The following is a 7222-nucleotide window of genomic DNA, read 5'->3' on the forward strand; positions in this document are numbered from 1 at the left end:
ATATCTAACTTTTAGATTTAAAATATTAAACCAAATCTACTTTAATTTAGCTTTAAAATTTAGTCAAATTAACTTTTCCAAAACAAAGTAAAAAATAAATTGGAGAGGTATCAAAAAAATAATAATTGAGCTTAATGTTAGTTTATGCTTATTTAAAGTATTAACTACTTTTTAAATTGTTTAATCGAATTAAATTAATTATTAATTCTTTTAATTGACTATTTGAGTTCTCAATTTAATCTCAATTTTTTTTCTCTCTAAAACTTCACTATAGAGTTCGATATACGTTTACCCTTCGAATTCACTTTATGCAGAAGCTATTGCAGATTATTTCAATTTTATCAACAGAACTTTTTTTTTTTTCAATTGAGAAAAAACATGTCTTCTGCCATGAAATTAATTGAAAGCTCCAAAGTTTCTGAATTAAATTTTTGGTAACTGTTATTTTGACTGAAATGCAATGAGAAAAACATTTGTTCAAATATTTGTTTTTGGCTTTTAGTTATTCTAATTCTCAACCATGCAAGCCATGTGATATTAGCATAATGTGGCATTATATGATATCGCTGTCTCCATTTGGAAAAAAAAAAAAAAAAAAAGAGGAGTATTGATTGATATTAGAAAAGTACAGTAAACTCTGCCATTTTTTAAAAGGAAAAAAAAAAAACATCATCTCAAAATAGTTGTCATCTATCTTAAAAATTTGAAGGCAAAAAAAAAAATTTAGTGTTATGTCCTTTCAACTTACCTTTTTCGACTGACTTTTTTTCAGGTGTTTTTAATTTTTAAATATTTTTTAAATTTTGAAGATGTTTACTAAAATAAAAAAATATTTTTAAATGCTTATTTTTATCAAAATAAGTGTTTATAACTCAAAAGTAAAAAATGAGAATTTCTTTTTCCTACAACAACAATTGTTGCTGCCTATTCCTTCTTCGCTTGAAAAAAAACAATGTACAAAGCCAAAAAGATAACTAAATTATTTACAAAAATTATATTTTTTATATTATTATAATGCACCAAATCAAAAAATGTGTAGAAAATATTGATTATATAATTAATATCAATATAATTAAATATAAGTATTATTAATATATTATATATGATTTTATTCTTATACACTCTATCAATTGAAGAAATGATTTATCATTACATAAATATTTAATAATTATTTTAAATTATAAATTTTAAAAATCTTGTTGGGGGAGGGGGAGGGGGGGTGTTAGGACAGCGATGGTATAACAACGAGGACTGGAGTTTAATTTATTATTTCCACATGGACCAGGTTGTAATTACTCTGTTAAATAAAGGTCGACATGAAACGGGTCCCACCATTGACTGTCTTATACGGCGCCGTGCCAACAACAAACCGAGAATATTTATTTTTTGGAAAAAATTTTAGAAATAGTAACTTAATTATAATTTTTATAGCAACAGTTTCATAATTATGAAAAATAATAAATTATATTTGTATTTAAGTAAAATATTGTTGTATAAATATATATACAAATATATATGTATTACTCATAAATACATATATACAGCTAAAAAATACATATTCTTCTATTACTATGAAGTAAGTAAAATATTACTACTTTTACTATAAATTGTAATTTTAAAAAAGTGTTACTATTTATTATAATTATAGTGTTTAGGATACTAGTTTCTGTAATTTTTTCGATTTTTTATTAATTGAAAGTGATGGTGCTCGGGGCTCGTGGTATATATTTAGTATAGCCGTTTGGCTGTGATTATATTTTTACTTTTTTTGAAAAAAAAATAAAATTTATTTTAATTAAAAAAAAATTAAAATCATAATGTTTGATCATAAAAATTTTAAATATAATTTAAATTTATATTTAGGAAAATAGAAAATAAAAATATTTTTATTTTTCACTCCTACTTCTCTCATATAATTTTTAAAATAACTTTAATTTGTATTTATGATCAAACACAACTCCAACCCCAACTTCAATTTCAACTCTACTTTCAACTTCGAAAAATTATGTTTTCATGGTCAAATAGAGCCTTAGTTGTTGGAAATAAAAAACGTGCTCCTTCTTTGTGTGACATGTTTTTCTTTTTAATTTATTTTAAAAAATACATTTCTTTTTATTAATTACTATTTAATGACATAATTTTCATTTTAACAAGAATATTGTAAAAACATAATAATAATTTTCTTATTTTCTTAACTCTGGTATCATTAAATTATGTCACATAAATTAGAACGGAGGGCCACTTTAATTTTCTACCCTATGTATTATATTTTATGTTTTCTAAACAAATTTTTACAAACATAAAATTTAAAAGTGAACCTAACATTAAATTTGATAAATTTAACCTTAAAAGGATTTTATTATTGAACCCTTGTTATTTTTAAAATATGAATTCATAGTTATTGCTAGTTTTTTGAGTGAAACATTTTGCACACCAATATGATTTGTGGTGCAGTGGATGAGGGTGTTCCATCCTTAATCAGAGGTCGAGGATTCGACTTTGGGTATGAAGAAAACTCTGTTGGGAGCGCTGTCACCTTAATAGGCCCTGTAACGTGCGAGTTAGATTAGTTAGGGCTCCAATACGGACACCAAACATTGAATGAGAAACCAAAAAAAAAAAAATTGGGCGAAAAATATTAAGTTTAGATACCAATATTCTAAGGTAGAAACACCCCATAACCTTTGATAAGAAATATATGTATCTTAAGTAATGTATATATTTTAAAATTATTAATCTCTTTGAGATTTAGTAGATGCCGAAGGTGCAGTTAACTTCCATCGAGTAGCTTGTGTTCTCTATTATGATTGAAAATAATATTTAATGATGGTTGTTAAAGGTAGTTACGAGTCTGAAATTTGATGAGAAAGATGTATAAATTTTCTTTTTAGCTATTATTAAGATTATGTAAAATTAAATATACACATATAATGATTATTGATATTAAACCTTTGTACATTATATAATTTTTGATGAATAGTGTATGTATAAAATTAAATATATACTTATTATTATTATTGACATTAAATCTCTATACATCATATAATTTTCGACAATGATCTATATATAAAATTAAATTTATGCTTATAATAATTATTGTTATTAAACCTCCATACATCATATAATTTTCAATAAATGATGTATATACAAATTAAATGGCCAAATATATCGTCAGATCTCTCAACTTAGCACGATCTTTCACTTTGTCACCTTAAGTGGACGTTGTTCACTTTTGACACTTCAAGTAGTATACGGATGTGTCATTTTGACACTTTTTGCCAAGTCATCATGGGACGTGTGCTACACGTATTTTAAGTGTGTTTTAGAAATATTTTCGTAATTTTTTTATCTTTCTTTTCTTTCTTTCTCAATCTTTCATCCATTAATTTTTCACCATTTTTTTTCCTTTTCTTAACACAACTAATTTTACTCCATTAACACAATATCAAGTTTTTACTCTTTTATGCTTCATTATTGTGTTGGAGTATGCAAATTCGTCATTAATTTCCATAATCAAAAAATTAAAACAACATAGAAAAATAGAGAAATTTACTTGAGAAAAGGGGGTGGGTGGGGGCAAATAGAGGGTCGGGTGTTGGGGGTGGGGTGGGAGAAGATGACTTTGGGGTTTGGGGGTATCTGTCAAATAAACTTAAACAATTTTACAATTATTTGGAAAAATATCACGTGTCAACAATTAATTGGTTCATTTAATTTAATTGTGCATATATATTGAGTTGGATAATTAAAATGCAACAATAACAAATCCAGTGTATTCCCACAAAGTGAGGTCTGGGGAGGGTAAGATGTACGCAGTCCATACCTCTACCGATAAAGAAGTAGAAATGATGTTTTCGATAGACCCCCGGCTCGAGACACGGAATAATAAACAAATTCATAGTAAAGCATGGAACAAGATGGCATAACATAAATACGACACCCACAAGTAATAATAAACAGAGAAAAGTAAACAGATTCGTAATAAAGCATGAAACAAGGTATCATAACAAGAATAATACCCCCACCAAGTAATGTCCTACACTAGCGACCCAAACTGACCCTAACATTCTGCCCTAATTCGCGCCCTCCGGATCTTCCTATCCAGGGTCATGTCCTCAGTGAGCTGTAACTACTTTATGTCTCGCCTAATCACCTTTCCCCAGTACTTCTTCGGCCTACCCCTACCCCGCCTAAAACCATCCAAAGCTAGCCTCTCACACCTACGAACCGGGGCATCCATGCCCCTTCTCATCACGTGTACGAACCATCTCAATCGGATTTTTCGCATCTTATTCTCCACTGGAGTCATACCAACCTTCTCCCTGATAGTCTCATTCCGAACTCTATCCCCCCTAGTCAGCCCACACATCCAACGCAACATCTACATTTCCGTCACCTTCATTTTTTGAATGTGGGAGTTCTTAACAGGCCAACACTCTGCTCCATACAACATGGCCGCACGGACTGCCACCCTGTAGAATTTGCCTTTAAGCTTGGGCGGCACCTTCTTATCACACAGCACCCCCGAAGTAAGCTTTCACTTCATCCATCCCGCCCCAATACGGTGCAAGACATCCTCGTCAATCTCACCATTACCCTGAATCACAGATCCGAGATACTTGAAACTATCCCTCTTACATACCACCTGTGATTCCAACTTCACTATCACCTCATTCTCCAGCCTCACGTCATTAAACTTGTATTCCAAATATTTTGTCTTACTCCTACTCAACCTGAACCCTTTAGACTCAAGAGTTTGTCTCCACACCTCTAATTTATCATTCACCTACCTCCCCGCGTTTCATCAATCAAAACTATATTATCTGCAAAAAGCATACACCAAGGTACCTCTCCTTGAATACACCGCGTCAACACATTCATCACCAAAAGCAAACAAAAAGAGACTAAGAGTAGATCCCTGATGCAATCCTGTCAAGACAGTGAAATGCTCTGAATCTCCTTCCGTCATCCTCGCCTGGGTTTTAGCTCCATCATACATGCCCTTAATTGCTTTGATATATGCCACCGGGACTCCACTCACCTCCAAGCATCTCCAAAGCACCTCCCTGGGGACTTTGTCGTATGTCTTCTCCAAGTCGATAAACACCATGTGCAGGTCTTTCTTCCTTTCCCTATACTATTCCACCAGCCTCCGCACCAGGTGAATTGCCTCTGTCGTCGAGCGGTCGGGGATAAATCCAAATTGGTTTTCTGAAATAGACACTATCTATCTCAGCCTCACCTGGACCACTCTCTCCCAAATCTTCATAGAGTGACTCAATAACTTAATACCCCTATAGTTATTGCAACTCTGAATGTCACCCTTGTTCTTATAAAGAGGGATCATAGTACTCCACCTCCAAGCCTCGGACATTTTTGCAGTCTTGAAATGGATAATTAAAATGAGTTGGTATAATTTAATTGGTCAATTAATCCACATAAGAAATTATTGTAGCCACGCGCGTGAGGATTTACAGCAGATTGTGTAAAAAGTGTCAAAATGACACACTTGAATACTGGTTACGGTGCTTAAAATGAACATCGTCCACTTAAGGTGTCAAAGTGAAAGATCGTCCTAAATTGAGGAGTCTGTCGATGTGTTTGCCCAACTTAAATATACACTTTAATGTTATTGATATTAAACCTTTATACATCATATAATTTCGATGAATAATGTATATACAAAATTAAATATATACTTACAATGATTATTGACATTAAACCTTTGTACATTATATAATTTTTGATGAATGATGTACACTAGACCATCCTTCTTTATTTAAGGTAACTCTGTCCTTCATTTATAACGACCACGGATAATTATTAGTAGATGATGGTGATAGTGAATATTGATAAAAAATAAATTGATAGAAGTTGTCTTTGTGACATGTATATTAATTCAAGTGGTGATTATCAATTGTCATTAGTGTTAACCAACATAAAAGGTGGCTACTAATAGTGATAGATTGGATGGTTGTTAATTATTTTTTTTTTTTGTTTTCTCACTCGGTGTTTGGTGTCTATATTGGAATTTTGACCAATTCAGATCGCATATTACAAGACTTATTATAGAGGTTAACGCTCCCAACACGATTTTCTCTATATTCAAAATTCAAATTCGAAATATTTGAGTAAGAATGAAATAGCTTCACCACTGCACCATAATCGATGTTGGTGATGGTTGTTGATTATGCTTATGCTTGTGAATATGTAATTGTGAAAGCATTTGACATGGACTATATTCTATAATGGTCATTTTGAATGCTCTATTGCTATTGGTCTTCTTCATCATTATTTATTTGCTAACTAGTGGCCTTACGCCGTGCTATGTATAACTCAATGTTGATTCTTAAAAATTCTACATCATGTATAATTCTATCATTAAATTAAAACATCCATTCATTTGGTTGATAAATTATAAGTTAGACATATATTATTATATTTAAATTGATGAAATTTGTATAATAATATTTTAAATTGTTCAAACTTTTGTGGCATTGATAGTCAATTATATATTTTAAATAATTTAACTTTTTAATTATTGTGATTTATAATATTTTTTCTTCTATTCTACTAATTAGAAGTGACATGGTAAAATTATTATAAAAAATACTTGTGATTTTTTTTAAGTGGTCCTATATAAGATGTCAAGTTAATTGAAAACATTAAAATATAATTTATCATTTAATGACTATTTTATATTTTTTATTAAATATTATTAATTTTTTAAAACTTAAGTGAGTCTTAAAAACATAAAAAAAATTAACTTGTTATTTTATTTTTTCATTAGATATTATTAATTTTTAATACTTAAATGACTTATATAATAATTAATTATGAGTGATATAGTAAAATCACGACTGAAGCAGCTCAAACTGTCATGTCATAAATGTCTCTTTTAAATTTTTTACTAATTATTTTTAAAATTTTAATACGTAAATGATTTATAATAATTAATTAGGAAGAATATAGTAAAATTTTGATTGAAACAGATATATCATAAATATTTAATTTATTTTTTAATTAAATAATATTAATTTTAAAATATATAAATAACTTATAATAATTAATTAAAAATAATATAATAAAATTATGAGAAAAACAACTGAAACAAGCATGTCTCCACAAGCTTTTTGCTTCCGCTACTTCTTTGCCACTTATGTACAAGCAGTAGATGTCTACCCCACATGCACGTGCTACTCCTGGTTCATAAATTATTAGA

The sequence above is a fragment of the Capsicum annuum genome, chromosome 12, assembly GCF_002878395.1.
Source record: "Capsicum annuum cultivar UCD-10X-F1 chromosome 12, UCD10Xv1.1, whole genome shotgun sequence".
NCBI classification, from domain to species: Eukaryota; Viridiplantae; Streptophyta; class Magnoliopsida; order Solanales; family Solanaceae; genus Capsicum; species Capsicum annuum.